Below are 13408 nucleotides of genomic sequence, written 5' to 3' on the forward strand. Positions count from 1 at the left end.
GTGACATAAGGAATTTCCTCTGCAAACTAACTTGAAGATATTTAAATTATAACCACTTTTAGAAGTTTAATTTCGCAATGACATTATATTCTTCAGAGAAATATTTTTTATATTTTCAAAAGATATGTGAAATAGAGGTAAAGTCACTGTGAAAATATGAGCAATAGTTCAAATTTTATGTGCACAGAGAAATAGGCAAGACAGTGTCATATTTTTAAAATGACAACTTCCTTTGAAAGATAACATAGAAAAAGGTTAAGCATTATTAGAAATGTTTGTTAACCAATTCATTGGAGAAAGTTAAGTCATAGCCAAATAATATTATTAATTGTATAAAAGGGTAGGCGATTCCTCTTCTGTATCTTTTATCTCTCTTCCCACAGTGTTCTGTACCTAATAGTGTTCTGTAACTAATAAAGTGTTCTGTACCTAATAGTCTTTCAATAAATGTTGCTGAACTGACTTTTTATTTTGTATTATTCAGAAAATATAGCTTTATTATTATTTACACATTTTAAGAAGTAATGTCATATTTTACACTGTGTGACTTAAACCTGTTATTTAAACACTCAATAATACTTACATCAAATGATTGTTCTTGGAACATAGTAGGTTCTCAAGATATGGTGCTATTATAATTGTTGTAATGAAACTAGAGTCTTCTTTTGAACAATTGATACTTGATCATAATAGGCTGAATAAATATATTTGAAATAAAGAAATAATTATACTAAGAGAATGGGCTGTTTTCTTGTTTAATTCTGATTCTCTAAAACAAGTTTTATTGGGATCATTCTATAACGTATCAAGTTTTTCTCTGTTATTCTGATTTTTAATTTCAACTTTTAAAAACAATAAACCTAATTAATTAAAGAGTGACTAGATTATATCAAGATCTATAGTCTAGTTCAAATGATGCCTCTTTTGAAACTTTCCTTGACTCCCTCAAGTGGACATAATATCCTCTTTTCTGAAATTCCTAACATTCAACACACACACACACACACACACACACACACACACAGGCTGAGAAAAAAGCCCAATTTCGCAACATGAAATTTTATTAATAAATGAGGAGACCAGCATTTAGGTTCCAAAACAGAAAAATGGAGTAGGGTAACCGAGTAATGTCTAATTTTCCATTTAAATGCCAATATTTTTTTTAATTAAATAAGACATATAAGCATCTGAGGGCCCTCTTCTTTAAGCATGAATGTACAGATTTCAAACAAGTGCACCAAATTTGATTTTTTATAATAGATATCCATAACAAAGGATGAAGGGCTCCTTCAGAATCAGCACAGCCCATTCTCTATCGCAGAATCTTTCCATTTGAAAGACCGACCATTGTTCCTGCTTTCAGGCTCATACCCAGTAGTGCTTTCTTGTTCTCTCCTTCTGCTGTGACACATAAGAGGGGAGGGGAGCACTCTTAGTGAGATCATGAAGCCAAAGTTTGAAATGTGCTTAAGGAATAATGGAAGGAGAAGTGAAGAAGATAGTATATATAGATCAATTTTTTTAAAAACATTTTCTGCAAAGGCTCTACCAGGGAGCTCTGAGGGAAGCAGCTGGGGCAGCAATGTTTCCAACAGAGATGAAAGAATTTAGACTTGCTTCTCTTTTGTTTCACCACTCTGAGACACTTGCTTTTTACCATACTCCTGATAAAATGCAAATCTCCACCATTTCTTTTCCTATACCACACAGTTGAATTTGTTTGGAGAAAAATACACAATCGCACTGACTGATCTAAATTCAAATTCATGATCACAAACCTCCAGCATACTCTTAATGCTTCCCCACCATCATACTATGCTTCACCATTCATGCTACCATTCTCATAGATGTCTGTGTCACATCTTTTCCTCTCAACTCTCCTAACATCTTGTCTGTTTTGAACTCCATTGAAGATATTGCTTCCATCCTCCATCACTGAAAATGAAAGCTTCCTAAAGAAACCCACCACTGCCTCTACTTACCAGCAGTCAAACCTTCACACTTGGCTTTTCCACCTGCTGATAAGACACTCACTGAAAGCCAACTCCTGTAACTGCACACTAGATCCTACCTTCTCTCACCTACTTAAGGAGTTTACTCCAAAACTCTTCCCTCCCTCATCTATAAGGCCAATTTTTCCTTCTGTTGTTTCCTCCATCTTAAAACAAACAAACACCAAAATTATCTTGATCCCCACTCTATCAGTTGCTGCTTCAAAACTTTGCAGAAAATGTTCTTAAAAAAATTGATCTATATATACTATCTTCTTCACTTCTCCTTCCATTATTCCTTAAGCACATTTCAAACTTTGGCTTCATGATCTCACTAAGAGTGCTCTTTTTTTTTTTTTTAAATATATTTTATTGATTTTGTACAGACAGGAAGGGAGAGAGATAGAAAGTTAGAAACATCAATGAGAGAGAGTCATCGATCAGCTGCCTCCTGCACACCCCCTACTGGGGATATGCCCGCAACCAAGGTACATGCCCTTGACCGGAATCGAACCCGGGACCTTTCAGTCCCCAAGCCGACGCTCTATCCATTGAGCCAAACCGGTTTCGGCAAGAGTGCTCTTTTCAAGGACATTTGTACTCTCCATGTGGCTAAACCTGATGGTGAATTCTCACCTTATATGTCTTATCAATAGCACTTGGCACAGCTAATGTTCCCTCCCCCTTGATTAACTTTCTCTCTATTCCAGGGCACAGTGTCTTCCTGATTTTCTGCTTCTCTCAGACTTTGTGTTCACAGGCTATCACAGGTTGCTATCCTTGTCCTTAATCTCTTAACATTGGCTTCCTCCAGGGCTAAGACCTTGTTACTCTTCCTTGGTGATCTCATTCAGACTCATGATTTTAAATACCATATGCATGATACTTCAGATTTTTATCCTCATTTTAAACTTCTCTCCCAAAATCCATACTCATATGTCCAATTGCCTATTGGTTGTCTCCATTCAGATGTGTAATAATCATCTCAAACACAACATGTATTTTCCTCAAATGTGTTATACTGACTATATTTCTTGTCTCAGCCATTCTTTCAGTTGCTCAGGCCCCAAACCTTGCTATCTACACTCTTGACTCCTCTTTTTTTCTCACATCACACATCTAAAACTTTTCTATTATAGTATATTAATAATTTTTAGAATTTTTCCTCAACTCAAGTTCACTTGCCATTTGTTTATAATTTAATATTTTGTTCTCTTTTGAAAAGAATGTAATTTGCCATTTCTTTCCTTCTCTGAATCATCACAATTTCAGAGACATTAGCTTCAGTAGGCAAGTAATAATTTTTAACTATTTTTCTTACTGCGGAGTAGAACTCATTCTGGGAAAAGAAACAGAAAAGCATTTATAATAGCAAAGTAGTTTCCTAAAGTTTTCTCTTTTCTCTTGAGCATCTTCTATCTACAATTCAGCCTCCTGTTCACAGTTATTGAGGCACCTCAGTCAGTCTACAGCTTACTTTCTGTAGATATCGATAAGAATAATCAATGTGTTTGGACATTTCATCATAGGAATTAGTCTCTAGTTTCCTCCACTTCCAAAATTTATATTTCCAACTACACCTTTTCTGTGAACTCCAGTCTCATATAAGCAAGTACCTGCCCATAGGTTTCTAAAAGCTCTCTCTAATGGAGCATGTCTAAAAACGGGGTCAGGATATTCAATTTTCACTCTCTGTTCTTCTGAGTGTTACCATTTCAGTTAATGGTATTACTGTGAACCCAATTGCTCAGGCTCCAGAATTTCTACCACATTCAATTCATCAGAAGATTCTTCCAGCACTACCTTTAAAATATACCAGACTTCAACAATTTCTTATTATCTCTGCAGTCCAAATAGCCATTTTTCTCACCTTGACGAACTACAGAAGCCTATTAACTCCCTTACCCCTGCTCCTACTCAGCCCTGACACCCAGTTTCTTGCTTCATACAGGCACTAGGAACACAAGTTTGACCACATAGCTTTCTGCTTTAAAACCTTACAATGACTTTCCAACAAATTTAGAATAAAATTCAAAGTTCTCATTACATTCATTAGGTCTAGGAAAAACTGTTTCTTTGGCCATTACCTTCATAACTTCTATCTTTCTACCATTTTTTTCCTCACTTTCCACTACGTTGGCCACTTTGCAGTTCCTCAAGCATCTCATGAATTCTCAGGGCCCCAAATTTTTGCCTTTTCTGCCTTTTCTACTTGAAAAGCTATTTCCTTAGGTAGCCAAGTGATTTCCCCACTCCCCCCCTTGCCTAATTTCATCCAAGTCTCTGTATAAATGTCCATCTCTCAGAAAGGCTTACTTTGACTACCTTATCTCACCAAGTAGCCTCTGTTACTCATATTCCTCTTACCCTACTTTACAGTTTCTTATAGCAATCATTTCTGCCTGACACCACACACACAAAAACAAACAAACAAACAAACAAACAAACAAACAAACATATATTTGTTTATTGTCTGTCTTCTATCAATACATTAAGATGTAAATTCCATGAAGCAGGACATTTTGCTTCTTGTTTGGTGTATCTCCAGTGTATCTGGCACATGGTAGATGAACTTTTTTCCGTGTCTTTTTATCCACCCTTACAGCACCTTGCAAAGTGTTCTGCAGTATAAGTAGTCAGTACATATTGTTCACAGGCTCTTTATTTTGCTTTCTTTCAGAAATAATTCTTTTTCATGTTAAAGTTTTCAGAAAATATGTTGCAGACTATAAGATAAACAGAAAAGAAAACAGAAGACAAATGTATATTAATGAATTGTCACAAAGAAACACTCATGTATTTATCACGTATTCAAGAAATACACTGCCAGCATCCCAGAAGCCACCCCCTCCACAAAAATTTCCCCCAATGAGCTTTTTTCCCTACAAAAGCAAATACCATCCTAGACTTCTAACTCTATACTTTAGACGTAACAGTGATTAATACAGAAATAAAACCATATAGCACATATTATTTTGTGTCTCATTCTTTCATTTTTGAGATGCATCTAATTTTCTGCATGTATCTGAAGTTCTTTTATTTAAAGTATTGTAGAATATTTTATTGCATGAAAATACCACACGAATATAACAAAATAAGATATATAAAGTATGCAGCCATTCTACTGCTTGCAAGGCTTTTGAATTGTTTACAGTTTGGGGCTTTCAGAAGTAGTGTGGCTGGAAATGTTCTTGTCCATGGCTTCTGGTGCACAAAATGTATGCCATTTCTGGTGGGTTTAGAACAGTAGTGTAGTTGCTGGGTCATAAGGCAGGGCAGGTGAGTATTCTGCTTTACTAGGAACTGCCAAGTAATTTCCAAAAATGTCAGAAGCAATTTACATTCTCAATAGTAGAGACTTAGTAGCTCCTCTTCCTCACCAACCCTCGGTGTTATTATTTCATTTAAGCTATTTGGTCATTGTGCAGTAGTTTTAATTCCCTGATGACCAATGAGGTTGAATATCACTTCATATGATTAGGGACATTTGTTGTGTGTAGTAAAGTTTTGTGAGTTTTTGTTGTTGTTGTTGTTGTTGTTGTTGTTGTGTGTGTGTGTGTGTGTGTGTGTGTGTGTATTTTGAGATTTCTCCCATTTTTTTTTAGCTTTATAGCAGTACTATTCTGGGTTAAATCTTTTGTCAGATAAATGCATTAAAATATATTTTCTGCTCTGAAGCTTGCCCTGGGAAAAAATATAAATCCAGAAGAGGAAGTGCTGTCATGGGGTGGATAATTCCAGTTGCTATAGAGCATTTGATTAATTCTTTTCCAAGTTGACATTAACACTTCTTGGTTGAACTGAAACTGGAATATGCAGTCTTGGGAGTGTCCTGTGAACAGTGTACATTCTGTAACTCATTTGAAACATGATGATTCAACAAGAACATAAAAATAACATGAAATACCTCCTCTAAGAGAAGAAAGATGACATAAATACTGAAATTTTAGGCTTTGTTCAAATGGAAGAAAGGATGATCTTGGGGTAACATGGAAAAGCACATCAGTCCATAGTAGTTATTGCTGATATTAGAAACAAATCAAAGAATCAATGAAAACTTCCGAAACAGACCCCCATTTGATACCTACTTGATTTATAACAAAGGTGGCATTGCAGTGCAGTGAATAAAGGATTGTGTTTGTACATTTTCAGTAAGATGCAGAGTCCACAAAGAGTTATATGGAAAAAATAAATGTATCTTTGTTCCTACTTTATAATGAACACACAATTAAAATCCATATAAACTGTTAGTCTAAGTGCAAATGGTAACACAAAGTTTTTAAAAGAAAATCTGGGAGAATATCTTTATGAAAGGCAAAGAATTCTAAACACCCTGCACACGTGTACATGTAAAATACTAAACTTAAAAGGAAATGTTGATGACTTTTTTAAAAAAATATATTTTATTGATTTTGTACAGAGAGGAAGGGAGAGAGATAGAGAGTTAGAAACATCGATGAGAGAGAGTCATCGATCAGCTGCCTCTTGCACACCCCCTACTGGAGATATGCCCGCAACCAAGGTACATGCCCTTGACCGGAATCGAACCCGGGACCCTTCAGTCTCCAAGCCGACGCTCTATCCATTGAGCCAAACCGGTCTTGGCATGTTGATGACTTTTAAGCTAAAATTAAGAAATTGTGTTCTTAAAAAAAAAAGAATGTCCGTACTTTCCCCACACACCTCCCCTTGCCCCCTTCCCGCGAAGGTGTTCTTTAAAAGTCAGCAATAGCCCTAATTGGTTTGGCTCAGTGGATCAAGCATTGGCCTGCAGACTGAAGGGTCCCAGGTTCAATTCTGGTTAAGGGCATGTACCTTGGTTGTGGCACATCCCCGGTAGGGGGTGTGCAGGAGGCAGCTGGTCGATGTTTCTCTCTCATCGACGTTTCTAGCTTTCTATCACTCTTCCTTCCTCTCTGTAAAAAATCAATAATATATATATATTTTTAGAAAGTCAACAATAAAGAATTCTGTTTTCAATAATGGTAAAGTATCTTATATTGAGCATTCTTAAAGTTATAAACTTTGGAAGTTATAATGCTAAACTTTGGAAAAATGTAAAAACTGACTATATGAAGACAGTCAAGTGTGACCCCTTATGGGCAAAAACTGAAGTCAGTCAAAGGAAAGTCAAAGGAAGGAAGTATAATGGGTGAGGTTTAGATACATATGGTTTCTTGCCAGAGAGCATTGCCTAGTCCAGTTGGCAAAGGGCAACTAAAAATCTAGCAAATACCATATGATTTTACTTATATGTGGAAATTAAAGAACAAAATAAACAAGCAAAATAGAAACAGACTTATGGAAAACTGACTGATGCCAGAGGTTAAGGGATTTGGGGGGTGGGGGGATTGGTGAAAAATGTGAAGGTATTGAGACATACTAATTAGTAATTACTAATAGCTCCAGGGATGTAAAGTACAGCATAGGGAATATAGTCAATAATATTGTAATAACTATGCATGGTGTCAGGTACTTGAAATAAAAGGAGGACCACTTTGTAAAATACAGATTTTCTAACCACAATGCTGTACATCTGAAACTAATACAAAGTATTACTGATATAAATATGTAATTGAAAAATTAAAAAAATAATTTAAAAGAGTCCAGCAGAACGCCATATTCTTACTGGCTTTAAGCATCAGAATACAAAATGTGGGCTGCAACATGTGTGAAAAGTGAAGGGAAAAAAAATCTTGAAGTGTTTCATAAGTCGAATGTGATAATAATGCATATTTTTAGTTTCTGAGGTAATCTTTTAAAAGTATGCAAAAAGATTGATACTACCCCTAGTGCAATGGAAGCTAAAGAGAAAATAAACAAATGGGACTACATCAAAATAAAAAGCTTTTTTACAGCAAAAGAAACCATCAACAAAACAACAAGAAAGCCCACTGTGTGGGAGAACATATTTGCAAATGTTACCACTGATAAAGGTTTAATCTCCAACATCTACAAACAGCTTATACAACTAAATAAAAGGAAGATGAATGATCCAATTAAAAAATGGGCAATGGACCTAAATAGAATATTTTCAAAAGAAGACAGAAGGAAGGCCAAAAAGCACATGAAAACATGCTCAAAGTCACTAATTATCCGAGAGATGCAAATCAAAACAACAATGCGGTACCATCTCACACCTGTCAGAATGGCCAACATCAACAAATCAACAAACGACAAGTGTTGGCGAGGTTGCGGAGAAAAAGGAACCCTTGTGCACTGCTGGTGGGAATGTAGACTGGTGCAACCACTGTGGAGAACAGTGTGGAGTTTCCTCAAAAAACTGAAAATGGAACTACCATTTGACCCAGTAATCCCACTTCTAGGAATATATCCCAAGAAACTAGAAACACCAATCAGAAAGGATATATGCACCCCTATGTTCATAGCAGCACAATCTACAATAGCCAGAATTTGGAAACAGCCTAAGTGTCCGTCAGCAGATGATTGGATCCAAAAACCATGGTACATCTACACAATGGAATACTATGCTGCCATAAAAAAGAAGGATTTCACATCATTTGCAGCATCCTGGATGGAATTGGAGAACATCATGCTGAGTGAAATAAGCCAATCAATGAAAGAGAAACACCACATGACCTCACTCATTTGTGGATAATAAAGAACATTATAAACTGATGAACCATAAGATAGATATAGAGACAGTATATCAACAAGTAGACTGTCAAGTTACAGCGGGGACGGGAGGAAGATCTGGGGGAGATAATAGATCAACCGAAGGACTTGTATACATGCATATAAGTACAACCAATGGACACAAAACTCTGGGGAGGGAGGGGATGTGTGGGAGGGAGGGAGGGGGTAAAAAAAAAAAAATCAATAAAATATATTAAAAAAAAAAAAAAGTATGCAAAAAGGAAGGTAAAGATATTATTAAATTAAGTTCTCAAATGAAAATGTATATAAAATAATAAAATAATATATAAAATTATGAAAAGACAAAAGGAAAATATAATTTAAAAAATTAATGATTTATAAAAATGTCAGGATAGGAGAAAAATATACAACTTCTTTCTCCCCAAATGGTCTACTTTAACAGGGAAGAAGGAGTCTGGTAAAAGTCAAGGCGTGTTTAGAAAATTAGAAATGATGAAGTCTATTCAATTTTATTTAAATTTCTTTTGTAAAAGTGAGATATTAGAGATGTCCTTTCAAAATCAAAAGAAATTGTGAATTTATACAGATTTTTGGAGAAAAAGAAACAAAAATTGATGAAAACTAAGATATGTATTGTATGAACTAGTATTTCTTATCTAACTGTGTATGTGAGTTCTACTTTTTTCACTAAAATTATTTCAAAAGGGATAGGCTTTTTGTATTAATATAAGCCTAGAAATTAATATTTCTAATGGCAGCTTAAAGTAAATTTTTATTTATTTATTTTTTACTTTTAAAGCTGAGATAAAATAGAAGCCTGGTTCATGAAATTCAGGTGTGGGGGGGGGGGTCACTCAGCCTGGGTTGCAAGAGAGTGCAGGCCAGGCCAATGGGCCCCACCAGTGTACAATTTGGGCCAGGATACGGGAGATTGGCCAGCCGGGGCAGTACTATGAAAGGGCTCCAGGGCACCTCTGGCCCTTCTTGCTTAGTCCTGATTGGCTGGACCCCAGCAGCAAACTAACCTAACAGTCAGAGCATCTGCCCCCTGGTGATCAGTGCACATAATAGCGACTGGTTGATTGGTCAACTGTCTGCCCCCTGGTGGTCAGTGCATGTCATAGCGAGTGGTTGAGTGGCCTTAGCATATTCTAATACATAAAAACCCAGGATCCGTAACATACAAAACAACCGAAGGCTCGACTGACTGGAAGTCAGTTCTGGAGTTAGTGCTGGGTTGCCATGGTGACCCAGCACTGACTGCTATCACTGCTGGCATGGCGACCCAGCACTGACTGCCGAGGTGGCTGTGGATCAGGCCTGGAGAGAAAAGCAGGGTCTGATCCATAGCCTCCCAGTGGCGGCTGTTGATCAGCCCTTGCCTTTCTCTTTCTCTCAAGGCCTCTCATTTGCAGCCCCACCTCTCTGAGCAGGCCTGGATATAGGTCTGAAGATGCTGAGTGGCATAGGAACCGACAAATCAGAACCAAATCTGAGTGAACTGTGAGGAGCTAATGGCTTACTAGGAGGCAGAGCTTTTGACGCTGACTGGCATACAAACCGATCAATCAGAACAAATCTGAGTGAACTGTGAGGAACCAATGGCTGCCCAGGAGGTGGAATTTTTGACACTGACTGGCATATATATTATATATATGATATATATATATATATATATGCTGATTTATATTATTTATTCTTGTGTAAATTTTGGTAGATTATGCCTTTCAAGGAACTGTCCATTTAATCAAGATTATCAAATTTGTGGGAATATAGTTTTTCATAGTATTCATTTATTATTCTTTTAATGTCCATGGGACTTGTAGTGATGTTCCATCTTTCATTTCTAATATTAGTAATATTTATCCTCTCTTTTTTTCTAAGACTAGCTAGAGGTTTGCTGATTTTATTGCTCTTTTCAAAGAACCATCTTTTGGTTTAATTGCTTTTCTCTATTTATTATTTCCTATTTTTAATTTTATTGAATTCTGCTCTACTTCTTCTTATTTTACTTTATTATTATTTTTTTTAGCTTACTTTGGATTTAACTTACTCTTCTTTTTCTAGATGCCTAAAATGGAAACTTGGATTACTGATTTGAGAGTTTTCTTCTTTTCTAATTTATGCATTCAATGCTGTATGTTTCCTTCTGAGCACTACTTTCAGAGCATTCAACAAATTTTGATAAATTGTTTTGATGTTTTTATTTAGTTAAGATAATTTAAATTTCTCTTGAGTTTATTCTTTCTCCCATGTATTATTTAGAAATAGGTTTAATTACCACATAATTTGGGATTTCCAGGTGTCTTTCTATTATGAAATTCTATCCTTTAACATTTGTCGAGGTATGTTTTATGGCCTAGAATGTGGTTTATTTTGGTGAGTATTTCATGTGAGATTGAGAAGAATCTCTATTCTACTGTTTTAAATGAAGTAGTCTGTAGATATCAATTATATTCAATTGATTGATGATGTTGAGTTCAACTAAAACTCTTGTTGATTTTCTGATTGCTGGATCTGTCCATTTCTGATAGAAACACAGCCAGAGCTCTGGTGCTCTGAGTCCATATATTCTCCTGACTTCTGTTTGGGAGAATATACTACACAAACTATCTGAGCAGGTTCCTTCTCAGACCCTCCCCATTGCACACTGTTGGGTCCGAGCACCTCTGCCTAGGGACTGGACCTTTTTGGAGGTCAGGTCTTAGATGGAGAAGCCATGAAAAGTTGTGGGTGTATAAGAATGAGTCTTCATTGCAGAAGCCAATGGTCATATAGCCATCAGACAGGACAGTCCTTCACAGCAATCCCATATAGGCAGCCACACACCGGTTGTTAAATACATGTTTTTCCCACACAGTAGTAGGAGTCTCTGTACCCATAGTTATTATATGAGCAGCCTTATGCTGCCCCCTAGACTCACTGCCTCATATAGTAGTGGCACCTGAGTTCTCTGGCTCGGCAGCTTATCCTCTCTCCCCTGCCCAGCACACTAGTTGCTCTCTGTAGCCTCACATAGAAACTACCTCTGAGTTTCTCTCTCAACACACTGACTGGTTAATTATATGTATTATACTTACTTAGACAAAGGAGGCTAGTTGTCAACAATAACATCAATCATTTGGCTATAGAAGGGCATAGCATATTGTGAGATTGCTGTAGCCTTACAGCTTTGTAATCCTTGGAGATTTCTGATTAAGATTCCCATGTTCAGAGTGACCTTGGCCATCCAGAATACTATCAACAAGGCCTCCAAACTCTAATTAGCATTGACTATCTGGGAATTCTGACATGGTTCCCACAAGAGGTATTGAAGTCTCCAACTATGATAATGAATCCATCTATTTTTTTCTTGCAGTTTGATCAGTTTTGTCTCCAGTAGTTGGACATTCTGTTGTTAGGTACCTACGCACAGAAAATCTTTATGTCCCATTAAAGGCATTCTCCACTGATGTTAGTTTTATATCTCCAACATTTCTATTTGGTTCTTTTGGAGTATTTTCACCCATTTGTTCACATTTCTTATACGTTCTTGCATGCTGTCTAGTTTATCCATTAGCATATCAATCACAGTTGTTTTAAATTCCTGGGATGATAATTCCAATATCTCTGCTGTCTACGGTTCTGATGACTACTCTCTTTCTCTCTTCAAATTGTGTTTTTGGCCTTTGGTATGTCTTGTAACTTTTTTCTGGACAACTAAACATGATGTAGCAGGTCAAAGGAACTGCTGTCAGTAGACCTTTAGTAACACTTCCCAGGAAGTGTTCTATAGCTCTATGGTTAGGTCCAATGTTTTTAATGATCTATAAGCTTCACAAATACTTCTCCGTTTTTTACCATGCTCTTGGTGGAAGAGGATGGCTGGAATGGTCTGAAGTTGGGTATTTCCTTTTTTTCAGCTCGGAAGGACTCTGATAATACCCCAGAAAGTTAGGCTCTATTTAATTAGTTACTCCCAATGGCAGGCCTTGTTAAAAAGAATAGAGTGCTCTGTAATATTTCAGAATGGTTCCTTTTTCCTCCTCCAGGAAGGAGCCCAAAGAAATTTTACTTTGATATTTATTGTGGCAATGTGGTTGATTGAACTTTGTACTTGATAGGGAAGAGAAGAAACTTTCAAGCACCTTACATGCAGAACCACAATATTGAGTATGTTATAGAAAACTCACATTTATCCATAAGAAAATATCAACAAACAATAGAAAAAAAATAAGCTAAATTTATGAACAGGCATTTTAGAAGAGAAAACCCAGCCTCCCCTCATCCTGCATGTCCCATGATATTATGTGAAACGATCATTATTCTCAATGGTAATTAGGGAAAAGCAAATGCAAACCACAATGAAGTAGAATTTCATTTACATCAGAATGATGGTAATATTAGTTATACTGAAACTCATGCCTTGTGGAATGTCATTTGTCAGAAACTTCTATGAAGTTGTAGTTGGTTTAAATTGAGGAAGAAGCCACTAGAATGGAATTGGTCAAACAGATTTAGGATTATCCCAATTTACCACAAACCTGCTCCTTGGGTGTAACTTTTAGGTGACTAATCTAAGACTAAGCTATTATTATTTTTTCTAAATGGCCAAGTCAAGGAAGTTTGTCATTCCCTGGATGACTCCTATCTTGAAACTATAGAAATATGACAGTCTTTAACCCTGATCAGACAAGTTTCATCTTATTTGTTCTTTACATTTTACCCAGCCCATAAAAACCAACCAACCAACACTGGATATAGCACATAAACCTGTGACACCTCGATCATCTTTAGAGCTACACAAGAAGATCTTTTTT

Source organism: Pipistrellus hanaki (genome assembly GCF_964339955.1).
Source record: "Pipistrellus hanaki genome assembly, chromosome: 1".
NCBI classification, from domain to species: Eukaryota; Metazoa; Chordata; class Mammalia; order Chiroptera; family Vespertilionidae; genus Pipistrellus; species Pipistrellus hanaki.